General features: G+C 44.2%; 1 long non-coding RNA gene and 1 other non-coding gene across 2 annotated transcripts; both read right to left on the bottom strand.

The window, feature by feature from the left end:
- Window positions 1-1,046: 1,046 nt before the first annotated feature.
- On the bottom strand, window positions 1,047-17,917 carry LOC144580949 (uncharacterized). The gene is made up of 3 exons (XR_013531334.1): window positions 17,741-17,917; window positions 12,366-12,541; window positions 1,047-2,970 (listed from the first exon to the last, which is right to left on the bottom strand). It is a non-coding gene; the product is annotated as an uncharacterized LOC144580949 (long non-coding RNA).
- Window positions 11,701-11,826, bottom strand: LOC118150382 (U4atac minor spliceosomal RNA). The gene has a single exon (XR_004738489.1). It is a non-coding gene; the product is annotated as a U4atac minor spliceosomal RNA (small nuclear RNA).
- Window positions 17,918-18,206: the final 289 nt, after the last annotated feature.

Here is an 18,206-nt window from a genome sequence, read left to right on the forward strand (position 1 = left end):
CAATTGGAAGAGTTTGGAGGGCACTTTTTCAGTTGTGACATTATCAATCCAAGGTTCAAGTTCCTGAAGTCTTTCTGCAGTGTAGATGGCAAGCAGACTCAATCTCTGGGTTCTAGATTACAAAAGGGTTTTACTGTCCTCAGACAATAGGCCATAAAAGTGTTGTTTACCTGGCGAAAATATAATTTGCCATAATGCAATGAAGCTTTGCTCCGTTTAGTCACATTAGATTTAAGTAACAGAAGACAAATGAGGTTCTATTATCAGGCACATAAGCCAACCAATGAACAATTCTATAATAGTTAACACAGTGCCGGGCGCAGTGGCTCATGCCTGTAATCCCAGCACTTTGGGAGGCCGAGGCGGGTGGATCACAAGGTCAAGAGATCAAGACCATCCTGGTCAATATGATGAAACCCCATCTCTACTAAAAATACAAAAAATTAGCTGGGCATGGTGGCGTGTGCCTGTAATCCCAGCTACTCAGGAGGCTGAGGCAGGAGAATTGCCTGAACCCAGGAGGTGGAGGTTGCGATGAGCCGAGATCGCGCCATTGCACTCCAGCCTGGGTAACAAGAGCGAAACTCTGTCTCAAAAAAAAAAAAAAAAAAATTATGTTTAACTTAGACTATTTATTATCTCTTTTGTGATGAGTAATAAAATGCAGTGCTTTTGATAAAGGAAGATTTAAGAACCTAGGAAAGAATAAGTCACTGCTATCTAGATTCTCCATGAGTTCACACTTAACATTAAATTTGTGTCCTTTTTTTTTTGAGACAGAATTTCACTCTTTTTTTTTTTTTTTGAGATGGAAATTTCCCTGTTGTTACCCAGACTGGAGTGCAATGGCACGATCTCGGCTCACCGCAACCTCCACCTCCTGGGTTCAAGCAATTCTCTTGCCTCAGCCTCCCGAGTAGCTGGGACTACAGGCGTGCACCACCATGCCTAGCTAATTTTTGTATTTTTAGTAGAGATGGGGTTTCACCTTGTTGACCAGGATGGTCTTGATCTGTTGACCTCGTGATCCACCCGCCTTGGCCTCCCAAAGTGCTGGGATTGTAGGCGTGAGCCACCGCACCCGGCCTCAGAATTTCACTCTTTCACTCAGACTGGAGTGCAGTGGTACAATCTTGGCTCACTGCAACCTGTCTTCTGGTTCAAGCTATTCTTCTGCCTCAGCGTCCCAAGTAGCTGGGATTACAGGCATCCGCCATAACACTCAGCCCATTTTTTTTTTTCTAGAGACAGGGTTTCACCATGTTGGCTAGGCTGGTCTAAAACTCCTGATCTTGTGATCCGCATGCCTCAGCCTCCCAAAGTGCTGGGATTACAGGCATGAGCCACCGCCACCAGCCTATGTCCTCTGAAATACCAGGTTTGTTTCTTCAATTTAGGTACATAACATGGATAACCAAGAGGTTAGCATAGGTAATTTGACTTGGACCATAGAGTTTACTCAAATGGCATGTCCAAAAAATTTTAGTACTGGCTGATTTAGTATAAAAATATGGCAGAGTATTTTCTTTTTTTTTTCTGGCAGAGCACAGGGACTTTATTGATGATACATGACAAGGTGGGGCTCCCTAGGCCCCTCCTTCTTCAAGGGGTCTTCATGGAAACTGTGAGGAGGGGCGATTCAGTGTGGTGGGGGACTCAATGTGGCAGGGACTCCCCAGCAGTGAGGGCCTCTCTTCCTCTTGCTGGGGCTGGTGGTCCAGGGGTCTTACTCCTTGGAGGCCATGTGGGACATGAGGTCCACCACCCTGTTGTTGTAGCCAAATTCATTGTCATACCAGGAAATGAGCTTGACAAAGTGGTTGTTGAGGAAAATGCCAGCCCCAGCATCGAAGATGGAAGAATGGGTTTCGCTGTTGAAGTCAGAGGACACCACCTGGTGCTCAGTGTAGCCCAGGATGCCTTTGAGGGGGGCTCCGACGCCTGCTTCACCACCTTCTTGATGTCATCATATTTGGCAGGTTTTTCCAGACGGCAGGTCAGGTCCACCACTGACACGTTGGCAGTGGGGACATGGAAGGCCATGTCAGTGAGCTTCCCATTCAGCCTATGGCCTTGGCAGCAACAGTAGAGGAAGGGATGATGTTCTAGAGAGCCCCATGGCCATCACGCCACAGTTTCCCGGAGGGGCCATCCACAGTCTTCTGGGTGGCAGTAATGGCATGGATGGTGGTCATGAGTTCCTTCCATGATACCAAATTTGTCATGGATGACCTTGGCCAGGTGCTAAGCAGTTGGTGGTGCAGGAGGCACTGCTGACGATCTTGAGGCTGTTGTCATACTTCTCATGTTCACGCCTATCACGAACATGGGGGCATCAGCAGAGGGAGCAGATATGATGACCCTTTTGGCTCTCCACTGCAAATGAGCCCCAGCCTTCTCCATGGTGGTGAAGATGCCAGTGGACTCTACCATGTACTCAGCGCCAGCATCGCCCCACTTGATTTGGGAGGGATCTCGCTCCTGGTAGATGGTGATGGGATTTCCATTGATGACAAGCTTCCCGTTCTCAGCCTTGACAGTGCAATGGAATTTGCCACGGGTGGAATCATACTGGAACATGTAGACCATGTAGTTGAGGTCAATGAAGGGATTATTGATGGTGACAATATTCACTTTACCAAAATTAAAAGCAGCCCTGGTGACCAGGCGCCCAATACGACCAAATATGTTGACTCCGACCTTCACCTTCCCCACGGTGTCTCAGGGATGTGGCTGGCGATGGGAGTCAAGATGTGGCTGTCTGTCGAACAGGAGGAGGAGCAGAGAGCCGGCAGAGTATTTTCATAAAATACAACTAATGTTTGTTTTGCCTGGATTACTAGTTTTATAAAAGTCGTTTTCTTCATTAGAATTCTCACAATTCTTAACCAGTCCAAACAGTTTGATTCTAAAATTATCAGAAACCTGTACTCAACTTCTCTGGGTCCTTTCCATCTTTTTATGAACCTCCTAAAAGACACAATACTTTAAAATTTTGTATGCTTTTGGAGCTTTTAGAATCTATGTTGGAATTAAATCATTAACTGTGGAAATAACTTAAAATGGTTATAAAGAAACAAATTAAAAACTTGAAGGCCGGGCACTGTGGCTCTCGCCTGTGGAGGCCTAGGTGAGTGGATCATGAGGTCAGGAGTTCGAGACCAGCCTGACCAATATGGTGAAACCCCATCTCTACTAAAAAATACAAAAATTAGCTAGACGTGGTGGTGCATGCCTATAGTCCCAGCTACTCGGGAGGCTGAGGCAGGAGAATAGCTAGAATCCAATTGGCAAAGGTTGCAGTGAGCCTAGAGAGCACCACTACACTCCAGCCTGGGTGACAGAGCAAGACTATCTCAAAAAATAAAAATAAAAATAAATGATTATATCTGTGTTCCACAATAATCTATCATAATAACCATAATTAGACCTGCTGGAAGGAAAATCATGGCATGACATGCTTATCTGGTGCACAAAGAAAGAGCTTAATGGAATGCCATGCTCCGTGCTTAAGGGAGAAACCCCTCTTGGAAGTACAAGAATGGGACCAGACTTGCTGACTTCTATTTACAAACCCTCTAGTGTGTTTAATGATTAAATCTAGAATAGAATTTGTTCTATATGCCTCAAAGGAAATGCCAAACCACCCTAGCTATCTCACCCACACCCCTACCACATTCTTGCTTTGTGTTGTATACCAATAAATAATGTGGGTCTCCAGAGCGTAGGGCCTTTGCAGACTCCATGCTCCTGTTGGCTCCCTGGTCCCCACTTTTTGCACGCTTAACTTGCCTTTTCTCATTTCTTTGAATCCGCCGTCCCTTGCAACCTCTACGGTCCATGTCAGGGCTGGTCCCCGACAAGACTAATAGCATATACTCAGGTATATTAGATTTTTATAAATTTCATACAAGTTTAGATACATATTAATAACATTTATTAAACTATGGGTTGAGGCCGGGCGCGGTGGCTCACGCCTATAATCCCAGCACTTTGGGAGGCCGAGACGGGTGGATCACGAGGTCAAGAGATCGAGACCATCCTGGTCAACAAGGTGAAACCCTGTCTCTACTAAAAATACAAAAATTAGCTGGGCATGGTGGTGCATGCCTGTAGTCCAAGCTACTCGGGAGGCTGAGGCAGGAGAATTGCTTGAACCCAGGAGGCGGAGGTTGCGGTGAGCTGCGATCGCGCCATTGCACTCCAGCCTGGGTAACAAGAGCGAAATTACGTCTCCAAAAAAAAAAAAAAAAATGGGTTGAGCCGGGCATGGTGTCTCATGCCGTAATCCCAGCACTTTCGGAGGCTGAGGTGGGAGGATCACAAAGTTAGGAGTTGGAGACTAGCCTGACCAACATGGTGAAACCCTGTCTCTACTAAAAATACAAAAAAATACTTGCTAGCCAGGTGTGGTAGCAAGTGCCTGTAGTTCCAGCTACTTGGGAGGCTGAGGCAGGAGAATTACTTGAACCCAGGAGGTGGAGGTTGCAGTGAGCTGGGATCATGCCATTGCACTCCAGCCTGGGTGACAGAGTAAGACACTGTCTCCAAATAAATAAATAAATAAATAAATAAATAAATAAATAAATAAAAATGAGTTGAAGAAGGTCAAGCATTATTTTAAATTTTACAATGTTTTCATGTCATTTAATGTATCAAATAATTCTATTTATTACTCTTTGGATGTTGCATTGGCACACTGCAGCATCTAAAAGTTAAGGGTCAAAGAAAATACTTTTTTTTTTTTTTTTTTTGAGATGGAGTATCACTCTGTGGCCCAGGCTGGAGTGCAATGGCACAATTTTGGCTCACTGCAAACTCCACCTCCCGGGTTTAAGTGATTATCCCTTCGGCCTCCCAAGCAGCTGGGATTACAGGCATGCATCACTATGCCTGGCTAATTTTTGTATTTTTTTTTTAACAAGTCTCTCTCTTTTTTTTTTTCTGTAAATTACTGGGGTGCAGGTAGTAACTGGTTACGTGCTATAGTTCTTTAGCTGTGATTTGTGAGATTCTGCTGCATCCATCACCTGAGCGGTATACACTGCATCATATTTGTAGTCTTCTATCCCTCACCCCCTTCCACTTTTCCCCCAAAGTCAGCAAAGTCCATTGCAACATTCTTATGCCTTTGTGTCCTCATAGCTTAGCTCCCACATGTCAGTGAGAACATACGATGTTTGGTTTTTCCATCACTGAGTTACTTCACACAGAATAATAGTCTCTGATCTTATCCAGGTCGCTGCAAATGTTGTTAATTCATTCCTTTTTATGGCTGAGTAGTATTCCATTGTGTGTGTGTGTGCGTGTGTGTGTGTATGTATATGTGTGTATATATATATAAATATATACACACACACAATGGAAAGATATGTGTGTACATATATGTATACACACACACACACACACACACACACACACACACACACATGTCACAGTTTCTTTATCCACTCCTTGATTGATGGGCATTTGGGGTTGGTTCCATGATTCTGCAATTGCGAATTGTGCTGCTATTAACATGCATGTGCAAGCATCTTTTTCATATAATGACTACTTTTCCTCTGGGTAGATACTCAGTAGTATGTTTGCTGGATCAAATGGTAGTTCTACTTTTAGTACTTTAAAGAATCTCCAAACTAACAAAGGAACAAAACCAAACACGACATGTTCTCACTTATAAATGGGAGTTGAACAATGAGAACACATGGACACAGGGAGAGGAACATCACAAATGCAGCCCTGTCAAGGGGTGGGGGGCAAGGGGAGCGATAGCAGTAGAAGAAATATCTTATGTAGATGACGGGTTGATGGGTGCAGGAAACAACCATGGCACATGTATACCTATGCATGTTCTGCACATGTATCCCAGAACTTAAGTATAGTAGTAATTTAAAAAAAGGATTGCCACACTGTTTTTATAGTGGCTGTACTAATTTACATTCCCACCAGCAGTGTAAAAGTGTGCCCTGATCACTGCATCCATGCCAACATCTACTGTTTTTTTTTTTTTTGCCACCTGGTCAGCACCTGTCAGACTGTTCCCAGTAGAATGAAAGCACAACAAAAGAGGCTTCAGAGGCCAGCCAGCTTGAAGATGCTGCTGAGGGTGACATTGCACCTGAGGAAAAAAGTGCGTCAGCTGAGCCATTTATATCACCAGCCTCTTCTGTGGAAAGTACATTACCAGTGTTTGAGCCATCCAGTAAGAAGCAGGTGTCTCAGGCCGGGCGCGGTGGCTCAAGCCTGTAATCCCAGCACTTAGGAAGGCCGAGGCGGGTGGATCACGAGGTCAAGAGATCGAGACCATCCTGCAACATGGTAAAACACTGTCTCTACTAAAAATACAAAAACTTAGCTGAGCATGGTGGCACATGCCTGTAATCCCAGCTGCTCGGGAGGCTGAGGCAGGAGAATTGCCTGAACCCAGGAGGCAGAGGTTGCGATGAGCCGAGATTATGCCATTGCATACCCAGATTATGCCAGCCTGGGTAACAAGAGCGAAACTCTGTCTCGAAAAAATAAATAAATAAAGTGGGCAATAATATATTTTATGCCACTGAATTTCTAGATTTACCACTAATCTAGAGTAAAGGACACAGATCAGCTCAAGAAAAAGAAGATTTATGTCAAGATAAAACATCCTGAAGGTTTTTTTCTACACCGGCAAATTTCTAATTCTATCTTGGAAAAAGGAACTGAAATTAATTCATGCAAAACAAAAATCTCCCAAGAAACATTCTACACAGAAAGGAAATGAAACCCTGAGGTAGTATTAGAAATTATGTATTAAAGTTATTCTCATCCAGAAAGACCAGGTTTCAGTAGTTCTCTAACATCACATATCTATAAAAATTCTGCTGAGCAGGGTTCAGGAATTACCACTCCTCTAGAGATAATTCTATGGCTACATCTCTGAATGTTTAATGTCAAAAACAACAACAACAACAACAAAAAAAAAAAAAAACAAAACCCACATATTTCCCAAGGGGCTGAGTTCTTAATTTGACTACAGGTGAAGTAAGTTAAGAGAACTAATTCTGACTTATTTGGGTGACTGGAAATATCTAACACAATAACATTTAACACACTAATATTCTCTAAAACATTCTATAAGTCTAAGAAAAAAGGATGCATGCCAGCAATTTCTGCTTCTGTAAAGGAAATATAGGCCACACTGACTTGCCCTTACCAAACTCAAGAGAGTAGCCCCTGTGACCTTTTTTTGTACAAGAAAAGGGTGAATTCACCTCTTACTAAAGTATCTCGGCCTGGCGCGGTGGCTCAAGCCTGTAATCCCAGCACTTTGGGAGGCCGAGGCGGGTGGATCACGAGGTCAAGAGATCAAGACCGAACCAACGATCCAAGATGGCCGATCGCTAACATCCCGGGATTGCAGCTCTCAGGGAAGGCGCGGAGAACTAAAGGACGCCACACTTTCAGACAAAGTCTGGTCGCTCACGGAGCAGAAGATCCCCCAGTGGTGGAAACACACGAGTCGCCAGCGCGACTCTCGTGGTCAGCGCAGCGGTTCCGCCAGCACCTTGACGCGGCAGCGCTCGGCGCAGAGTAAACCGGACCGGTTCCCTTTCTGACCGAGGTTTGGAGCCCCGGGAAGGCAGAGTCGCCTACTACGGAAACAAGAAGGAAGCCCGACAGGAGAATCCTGGGCAGAAAAGCACCATCAGTTTTAACGCAGCTGCTCTGGCCCGGGGAACTAACAACCTGGACATCCACTCAAGAGACCTAATCTGAAAGTTGGTAATTTCAAAGACGACAGGAGGATAAATTTACAATGACAGGAAGAAACCAGCGTAAAAAAGCCGAGAATACTCAAAGTCAGAACGCCTCTCCCTCTAAAGATGATCACAGTTCCACACCAACAATGGAACAAGCCTTGATGGAGAACGAGCGCCTCCTGATGACAGAATCACTCTTCAAGGAATGGATAATAACAAACTTCGGTGAGTTAAAAGAACATGTTGTAGCCCAACGTAAAGAAACTAGGAACTTTGAAAAAAGGTTTGATGAAATCCTATTGAGAATAGACAACTTAGAGAGGAGTATGAGTGAATTAATGGAACTGAAGAATACAATACAGGAACTCCGAGAAGTATGCACAGGTTTAAACACTCGAATTGTTCAAGCAGAAGAAAGGATATCAGAGGTCAAAGTCCAACTTAATGAAATAAAACGTGAAGAAAAGATTAGAGAAAAAAGGATAAAAAGGAATGAGCAAAGTCTCCAAGAAATGTGGGACTATGTGAAAAGACCAAATTTACGTTTGATAGGTGTACCTGAATGCGACGGAGAGAATGAATCCAAGCTGGAAAATACCCTTCAGGATATTATTCAGGAAAATTTTCCTAAACTAGCAAAGCAGGTCAACATTCAACCCCAGGTAATACAGAGAACACCACAAAGATATTCCTCAAGAAGAGCAACCCCAAGGCACATAATCGTTAGATTCACCAGGGTTGAAATGAAGGAGAGGATACTAAGGGCAGCCAGAGAGAAAGGTCAGATAACCCACAAAGGCAAGCCTATCAGACTTACAGCAGATCTCTCAGCAGAAACTCTACAGGCCAGAAGAGAGTGGGGGCCAATATTCAACATCCTCAAAGAACAGAACCTTCAGTCCAGAATTTCATATCCAGCCAAACTAAGCTTCACAACTGAAGGAAAAATAAAATATTTTATGAACAAGAAAGAACTCAGAGATTTTATTACCACCAGGCCTGCTTTACAAGAGCTTCTGAAAGAAGCATTACACACAGAAAGAAACAACCAGTATTAGCCTTTCTAAAAATACATCAAAAAGTAAAGAGCACCAACATAAAGAAGAATTTACACCAACAAATGGATAAAACAGCCAGTCAACATCAAATGGCAGTAACCCTAAATTTAAATTGACTAAATTCCCAATCAAAAGACACAGCCAAAACCCAAAGGCATGTTACATCCAGACCTGTTTCACATGCAAGGATACACAAAGACTCAAAACAAAGGGATGGAGAAAGATTTACCAACCAAATGGAGAGCAAAAATAAATAATAAATAAATAAAAAGCAGGAGTGGCAATTCTTGTATCAGATAAAATAGATTTTAAAGCAACAAAGGTATAGTGGTAAAAGGATCAATGCAACAACAAGAGCTAACAATCCTAACACCCAGATAGGAGACTTAGATTCAATGAGACAGAAAATTAATAAGGATATCAAGGACTCGAACTCAGATCCGGAACAAGTAAACTTAATAAATATTTATAGAGCTCTCCACTTCAAATACACAAAATATACATTCTTGTCAATACCACATCACACCTACCCATTAGTTTAAATGAAACATTGATTGGCCATTATTAATACCCAATTTTTTTCAAAATAAAGCAATATTTCCATTTACTCTCCCTCTTTCTCTCCTCTTTCTTCCTCTCCTTTACTTATTTTTTTCTTTCCTTCTCTCAAAAAAAAAGAAAAAAAAAAAAAAAGAGATCAAGACCATCCTGGTCAAAACGGTGAAACCCCATCTCCACTATAAATACAAAATATTAGCTGGGCATGGTGGCGCGTGCCTGTAATCCCAGCTACTCGGGAGGCTGAGGCAGGAGAATTGCCTGAACCCAGGAGGCGGAGGTTGTGGTAAGCCGAGATCGCGCCATTGCACTCCAGCCTGGGTAACAAGAGCGAAACTCCATCTCGAAAAAAAAAAACACTGGTTTTAACTAAAAAGAATAAATTTAAGGCTCCAAAGTATGTATTTTTTCCCATTTATCTGCTTTTGGGTTTCAAGAAATTGTGAGCATCAGTTCTGGAAAGAAGCAGCAACCCTAAACTCTGAGGTCCTCTAAACAGTACTGGGAGAGATTCCAGTGTGGAGTCAGACCTGGACAAGGTTCTGCAGAGGGTGAATCTGGGCAGTGTTGGGACAGACAGTGGATCCTAAGCTTCTAAATTCTATGCTGTTGAGTATTTTTAGTTCTGTTTTCCCTAAACCTGCCCAAGAGAAATTTGATTCCCAAATTTTGTGATCTTTTTTTTTTTTTTGAGGCTACAGTGCAGTGGCAAAATTTTGGCTCACAGCAACCTCTGCCTCCCAGGTTTAAGTGATTCTCCTGACTCAGCTTCCTGAGTAGCTGGGATTACAGGTGCATGACACCACACTCAGCTAATTTTTGCATTTTTAGTAGAGACAGGGTTTCACCATGTTGGCCAGCATGGTCTCGATCTCTTAACCTTGTGATCTACCCACCTCAGCCTCCCAAAGTGTTGAGATTAGAGGTGTGAGCCACCATGCCAGCTGATTTTATGTAATTTTAATCTATTTAAGCCAGTTCCATATCTCTAACATACAATAACAAGATATTTAAGCAAGTCTCTTATGTTTTACTAGAGCAATTGTATTATAAGCTAAATATTCATTCTTAGTAAGGTAAAAGCAATATAAATAATAATAAGAACTTATTTTCTACCCATGAATAGCTTTTTAGGAGTGGCATAAAACTCATAATAAAAGGGAAGTGACCCAAATGAAGCTTAATGCTTCTGTGCACCTCCCATCTTTATACTGACCACACTGATGCTAAATTCAAACATTTATTCATGTGCCCTAAACTGAAAATTCTGAATAGTAGGGACCATGACTGCTTCATCTGTTTTCCTAATGGTCACATAAAAGAGAAGGAATTAGCTGATTGGTCAGTTTGAGTGTTCAAATCACCTCATTTTTTTACCAAAGAACAGGAAAACTAGAACAACTCCCATCTAGGTACAAAGCAAGGAGACCCTTTCTGTGAAGGAAGAAACAATCCCTAGATGAATAATTTCTCTTCCTATGAAATAGGAGCAGAATTAGACCTTTTTATCAGTCTGACCCCAGTCTGCATAGGACATTCTCAAATGTTTCAAATGTACATAGGTGTTGGTTAGATTGTCTTCAGTGACCCTGGGCTGATGTTTCCATAGTGATCCAGGCAGGAGACTCAGGTGACTTTGTGGGGTGTGAATTAAAAAATAAAACCTCCCTGGTATGGCTGCAGACCCTGGATCCAGATGTGATATCCCCTATCCCTGATCAGCTCACTCTGAGTTAAGAGAAAGAACAAAAAACCCTACTTCAGTAACATAGTTTATAAGAAGGCATAGTTTTGATTATAGCTCTAGATATTTTGGGGCCTGAAGTCCTACTGCTAAGGTGCTCATTTAAAGTTAGATTCTGCCACAGGATTCTGCTGACACCAGAAGACTCTCACTCAGCTGTAGCAGGTCACTGGACAAGATCTGGAAAACTCAAAGGACTTCACTCTAAGAGTGCAGCTTAAGATGTCTATGTTGACCTCTCAGGATACAAAAAAAAAAAAAAAAAAAAAGTCTTCTGTGAGGTTTCTGTATGACTGCAACCCAAAGTCTAGCCTGTCTCATGAATCCAAGGCAGAGGCCAGCTTTTATGCACAGATTCTGGGTGGAATCAATGTAACTCTGCAATCTTGGAATTATAGTAAGTAGAGTAAAACCAGGGGAAAGAGTCTCTCATGGAGGCTCCTTCAACACTTTCTAAAAAATATTCTGACCCAAAAGGAAAAAGCTGGGGTAAACTAAGTAGGGAGTTTATTTGGACTAAAGGTTGAAAATTGCTTGAAGTTTGCAACCCTAGAGTATAAAGTTGCCCTGAACATACACTCCAATTAGAAAGGTATAAGTGTATTTTTTTTTTAACTGCACCAGTGTAAAGCAAAGCTCTAGTTGATGCAAGTGTGTTGTTTAGGCATTAGCAGTACTGCCCTCACTATGCACTCATTGGATAGTAGCACAATCCCAAGAAAAAGATGGTTACAAGTGTATTTTTAAAGTCAAAATGGGGCCAGATGCGGCAGCTCATGCCTGTAATCCTGGCACTTTGGTAGGCTGAGGCAGATGGATCACATGAGACTGGAATTCAAGACCAGCCTGGTCAATGTGGTGAAACCCCATTTCAACTATAAATACAAAAAGATGGCTGGATTTGGTGGCTTATGCCTGTAATCCCAGCTAATTAAGCTCTGGAGCTTCTCTCAGTATAAAGAATCCTTCCACCTGATGAGAGGGGTCGAGAGCTGGTGTGGCAGTGGAGAGAATCTGGTTGTGAGGAACAAAAAAAGGTGACAGAAGCTTTGAATTTGGTTAGGTCTCTGCCTAGGATGGAGGTAGGGTAATGATAAGAAAAGAATGTGAGAAAATATTATCAAATAGAGAACAAATACGATGTCTGATGGCGCGTGGGCATGAAATGAGTCCATCAACTGCCGTAACTGAGATCTGAGAGGAACGAGTGGGTCCTGAGAATTCTGGCAAAGGTGGCCCCAGTACTAATTAAAAAAGACATTGGCTTACCTGCTACTAGAAGAGTTACCCTGGGCTTCAATGCAGTAATGGCAGATGGGGCCAGGGGCCCTGGAACTTGTTAGTTTTCAGCAGGTAGACTGAGAAGCTGTGGGAGTGCAAGCAATTCTTCACTTTTCATTTTGTTGAACGGTTGGTGGCTCTGAGGTCCAGCCTTTTCTGTCTGTCTGTTGAGAGAACAGTCAGACTTCCAGTGGCCTGTCTGCTGGCAGACTGGGCCAGGACTTTTCAGCACTTGTGGGTCAGGACATGCCTGCGCCAGTGACCTACTTTGCCACATTTAAAACAAGGCCCAGGAGGGCGACTGCTATTGGGTCTTTTGTGCCCTTAGGTACTATGGCTGGGCTGATGGATAGAAGCTAGTATTTAGCACATGCTCTTTGTCCTTTATCTAATTTACTTTGCTCATCCCTGTTATTGAAGACTTTGAAAGCCAGGTTAAGGAGGTCTGGTTTTGTTTTGTTTTGTTTGTTTTTGAGACAGAGTTTTGCTCTTGTTGCCCAGGCTGGAGTGCAATGGAATGATCTTGGCTCACTGCAACCTCCATCTCACAGGTTCAAGTGATTCTCCTGCCTCAGCCTCCCAAGTAGCTGGGATTACAGGCATGGGACACCACACCTGGCTAATTTTGTATTTTTAGTAGAGATGGGGTTTCTCTATGGTGGTCAGGCTGATCTTGAACTCCAGACCTCAGGTGTTCAGCCTCCCAAAGTGCTGAGATTACAGGTGTGATCCACCATGCCTGGCTTTGTTGTGGAGTTTGAGGGCCATCTTCAGCCTTTTGAAGTTTGTGCCAGATGTCAGACGCAGATTGGGAGATAAAATAGGTATTAAGAACAATAGTTCCTTCTCGGGAGTCAGGGTTGACGTATGTATATTTTTGGAGGGCCTCTGGAAGGTGGGAAAGGAATTGGGCAGGATTTTCATCTGCTCTTTGGTAAGTTTCTTTGAGTTTTTCAAAATTCACAGCCTTATGGGCAGCTTTGTTAAGGCCTGCCATCAGGCAAGTACTCATATGGTTACAGGATGCCCGGCTGGGGTCTGTGGGTTGGTGTTCCCAGGAAGGCTCTTCCAGGGGGATGGCAGTGGCTTCTATGGGCTTAGTAAAATTTTGACAATGAAGATCATCAGCATGTGCCTGGGCAGCAAGCCACATTCTTTCCTTCTCTTCTGGAGGGTTAGAAGAGAGGATAATATGGAAATAATGCCAAATGAATTAGTAAGACTAGGTGAGATATTTAAATTCTCTGATATAAGTATTGGGATCAAAGGAGAAAGACCCAATATTTTTTTTTCAAACTGGGAGAGATTGGAGAGGGAGAAGGGGACGTGGACTTGGGATGATTTCTTTGGTCCCTGCTATCTCCCGGAGGGGAAGCAAGGAAGCTGGTTGCTGGGCATGTTGGGCTCACGAGTGGGTAAGGGGTGGGGATGGGGAGGTCTCAGAGTCAGAAGCAGGGTGGTTGGAGAGAGCAGGGAAAAGGGGTAGGACCAGAGCAGGGCATACATACAATGAACGATCATGATGCTCTGGCACGATCAAGGAAGAGGAAAATCGGCAGGGTGAAAAAAAGAGGAGTCATTTGCTGGGGCTGCCGGGAGTGTGGCAGGAGATGAGTCAGGTTTGGAGAGAGGGAGGAGGATTTGGAAAGTAGAACAGGATGGGCAGAGAGACAGATGACTATGGAGAGTGAAGAAAGCCTGAACATTAGACCATTGCCCATTGTGATGGCAACAGTTGTCTATGTCTCTAAGTATATTGAAATCAAAAGTCCCATTTTCAGGCCACTGGGAGCCATTGTCTAATTTGTATTGAGGCCAAGCGCTATTGCAGTAAAATATATGCCTCTTAGAACAGACCTCTGAACAGAGGCCAAGGGCACTGAGATTGATTACACAGGAGACACCCAAAGGGGATAGTTTAGGGAGGAGTAGACTGAGAGGCTCCCATAGTGAATGGGGGAGGGAGGTAGAGGAAGAACAGAAAGCCGATGACAAGGACGGCAGGGGCATCCCCTGTCCAACAGGCTTTGTCCATAATAAAGGAGGTAGCCACCAAGTCAGGCTGGAGGAATTGGAGGTCTGGAGGCCGGAGGAAGCTCTTGGCCCAACGCTGGGTCTTTCAGGAAGGCAGAGATTGTCAAGGGTCCCAGGTAAACTGCAAGAGTCTCTCTTACTCACTCCAGCGAGAACTCTGATAGTGAATGAGGTCACAACAATGGGAGAGTCTGGGAGATCCTCCAGATCTTTGGCAGGTTCAGGAAGGGGCGGGTGGGCAGGAGAGGGGTGATAGAAAAGGAGGAAGGGAGGGATATACAGATATAAATATAGATATAGATAGATAGATGGGGGGGCGGGCAGAGAGAGAGAGAGAAAGCCCACTCTAAGGGTGTCTAGCCAGAGTCTACCCCTTCCTGGGTTTTGGCACCAAAATCTAAGATCAGCAAGTTTTTTGACCTGCCAGCCTGCTCCATAACACTCAGAAGATACAGTCCCAAGCTTACAAAATGAGCAGGTTTATGTGGGGTTAGAGGGGCCTAAGGAAATCTCCGGATGTTGGTAATCTATCAGCTTGTAACAAGCACCAACATAGTTTAGCAGCTTGTGACAAGCTTACATCATCCTGTGACTTTCATGGTGACAATTAAAAAAAAAAAAAGGGAATTTACATGTATGTGTAAAACAGAAATTTGTAAGTTCGTTTCTTATTCCCTCCACCGTGCTGTCCAGATGGCTATAATCAGGCTTTGTTCATCGTAGCATGTCTGGTAGCCTTGCTGTGGCGTCTAGATAAGAGTTTAGGAATGTGGCTGCAGAGCAATCAGGGTGGGGGTCATATGCACTGAGGGGGTTTTCTGGGGCGGCTTGTCCCTAACAGTTGGCAAACTTAAGAGAACAGCAGTGCTTATTGGAAGAGATGCATATCTTTTTTTTTTTTTTCCTTTTGAGATGGAGTCTCGCTCTGTTGCCCAGGCTGGAGTGCAGTGGCATGATTTTGGCTCACGGCAACCTTTGCCTCCCAGGTTCAAGTGATTCTCCTGCTGCAGCCTCCCAAGGAGCTGACACTACAGGCATCCACCACCACGCCCAGCTAATTTTTTGTATTTTTAATAGAGACAGGGTTTCTCCATGTTGGTCAGGCTGGTCTCAAACTCCTGACCTCGTGATTTGACTGCCTCAGCCTCCCAAAGTGCTGGAATTACAGGCGTGAGCCAGCGAACTGGGCCAGAAAAGACACTTATCGACTCAAATGTCAAATCAGGCAATCCTATTACTTGGGACATTCTCCCACCCTTACCCTACTCACTAATGTGCTCAAAGCTCTCCCTCCCAGAAGACACTGGACTGTTCCCTCCTGTGTGTCCCTGTTTTTCTGCTTTGCAAATTCTTGCACTGCCTCCCTGTGGGAGGGTTTTTTGTTGTTGTTATCTTTTAAAATAGTTTTGCTGCCTTCACAAATATGAGAGAATTCAGAAAACAGGCATTATTTTTGTCTTTTTCTCTAAATACAGCCATCCAATTGATTGACCAGGAAGAACGGGGGTTGGAAAGAAAACCTTAAAGTCCCAAAAGGTTCTGTTTGTATGGAAAGGGTAAACCAATATATTCCTCTCAGCCTCAGGGCATTCAGCTGCTCTCCTGAGAAGCTACATTCCCACACATGGCATGTCATCTGGAAAGAAATTACCAAGGAGCTGATAGTGTTCCAAAAGACATAGCTATTGTGTTTATCTTAGGTTATCCCAAAACAGTCCTAAAACTCAAGACTGAAAAAAGAGCAAATGTGGCTGAGGAAACTGTTCCATCGAGTTTCCAAACAGAAACCTAAATTTAAGCACCAGGCGCCGTGGCTCAAGCCTGTCTCAGCACTTTGGGAGGCCGAGGAGGGTGGATCGCAACGTCAAGAGATCGAGACCATCCTGGTCAACATGGTAAAACCCAGTCTCTACTAAAAATACAAAAAATTAGCTGGACACGGTGGCGCGTGCCTGTAATCCCAGCTACTCAGGAGGCTGAGGCAGGAGAATTGCCTGAACCCAGGAGGCGGAGGTTGCGGTGAGTGGAGATCGTGCCATTGCACTCCAGCCTGGGTAACAAGAGTGAAACTCCATCTCAAAAAAAAAAAAAAACAAACAAAAAGAAAGAAAAGTACAATAAAAAAGAAAAAGAAAAAGTTGATAATGTCGATTGCAGGGGAGGAGTTGGTTTTGGGGAATGTTCAAAAGAAACTAGAAATTTAAGATTTTACTGCAAGCCAAGTTAGGCTGGCAGAAACAGAGTAGTGGATTTGAGACCCTGCTTGACACGCATTTGGAAAATTCAGGAAAAAAAAAAAAAAACAGTGCCTCTGATTAAAGTTAAAATAATTAAATAGACTGAAGTGGCTCTAGGGATCTAGGTTCCTGTGTAACAACAAAAATCTAACTGAAATCCGTATCTTGTTAGTTAATACCTTAAGAGAAAACAAAATTCAGGCTTACTCAACCATAAATCTCCAATTAATCTGATTATATAACCAGAAAATTTTCTCCTGGACACTCCAAATGAAGCGACTTCATAACTGTACCAAATCAATTCTTTAATTTTCTTTGCTTTCTCCCAAACTTTAAAGTCTTTTTTTTTTTTTTTTGTGATGGAGTTTCGCTCTTGTTGCCCAGGCTGGAATGCAATGGTGCGATCTCAGCTCACTGCAACCTACCCTCCTGGGGTTCAAGCGATTCTCCTGCCTCACCCTACCAAGTAGCTAGGATTACTGGCATGCACCACCACACCCGGGTAATTTTGTATTTTTAGTAGAGATGGGGTTTCTCCATGTTAGTCAGGCTAGCCTCGAACTCCTGACCTCATGTGATCCGCCTGCCTCGGCCTCCCAAAGTGCAGGGATTACAGGGACGAGCCAACCACGCCTGGCTAAAGCCTTTTCTTCAAGACCCTCTGGTAGTCCCTAAATGACAAATCCTATCTGGGGGTTACCCCATTGGTTAATCACTGTTTGCTCATATTAACTCTCTAATGGTGCCTCCATTTGTTTTTGAACAGTGTGAAGTAGGGACTGGGGACCCCACAGACCACAGCTCCATCCACGCAGGACACCTGCACTCAGTCAGCATCTTTCCCTGATGTCCTTCTCATCACCTCACAACCTGGGGAAGATGCGGGGCTGCGAGCGCAGAGCCGCAAGCCGCTGGGGCCAAAGCCGCCGCTTTGCTGAAACCGGACGGGACGCCCGGGGTCCCTGCACCGGAGGAGACTGAGGGCTGAGCTCTGTGGGACTCAGGCTCACAGACTCGGTCCCGCCACCGCCATTTCTGGCCGGCTCCGATGAGGCCTCCCCCGTGTTCGGATGCCCTGCCCCGCACACTCACCATTTTGCGGCTTCAGAGGTGTCCTCGGGTCTTAGCTATGAATGTTCCAATACCAGTAGGTCACAGAGCGATGGAGGGTGAGGCTGAGGCTGTGGCAGAATCACCACGACCTCCAGGAAACGGGACACAGGACAGTAAAGCAAGAACCTCAAGCTCTGGCTGGAGCGAGACAAAGACCCCGCCAAATGTCAGGAGCCGCCCCTTCCTCTCTGGCTGTGAATCTGATTGGACAGTTCCCACCCCAGCGTCTTGATTGGATAGGGCTCGAGGCTCCCCGCCCACAGGCCTTGAGTGACAGAAGATGCGACCGGACAGTGCACTGAGTGAGGCAAGAATGACAGGCTCTTGGCGCTTGTCATTTTCAGAAAGGGCTTTCTGTCTGTGCTGGGTTTAGTTCTCCCCAGGGGTAATTTTTTAATCTTGTGTTTAAGGTTATGTCCACTTATAAATTGTATACACACATATG

Source organism: Callithrix jacchus, chromosome 22 (genome assembly GCF_049354715.1).
Source record: "Callithrix jacchus isolate 240 chromosome 22, calJac240_pri, whole genome shotgun sequence".
NCBI lineage: Eukaryota > Metazoa > Chordata > Mammalia > Primates > Cebidae > Callithrix > Callithrix jacchus.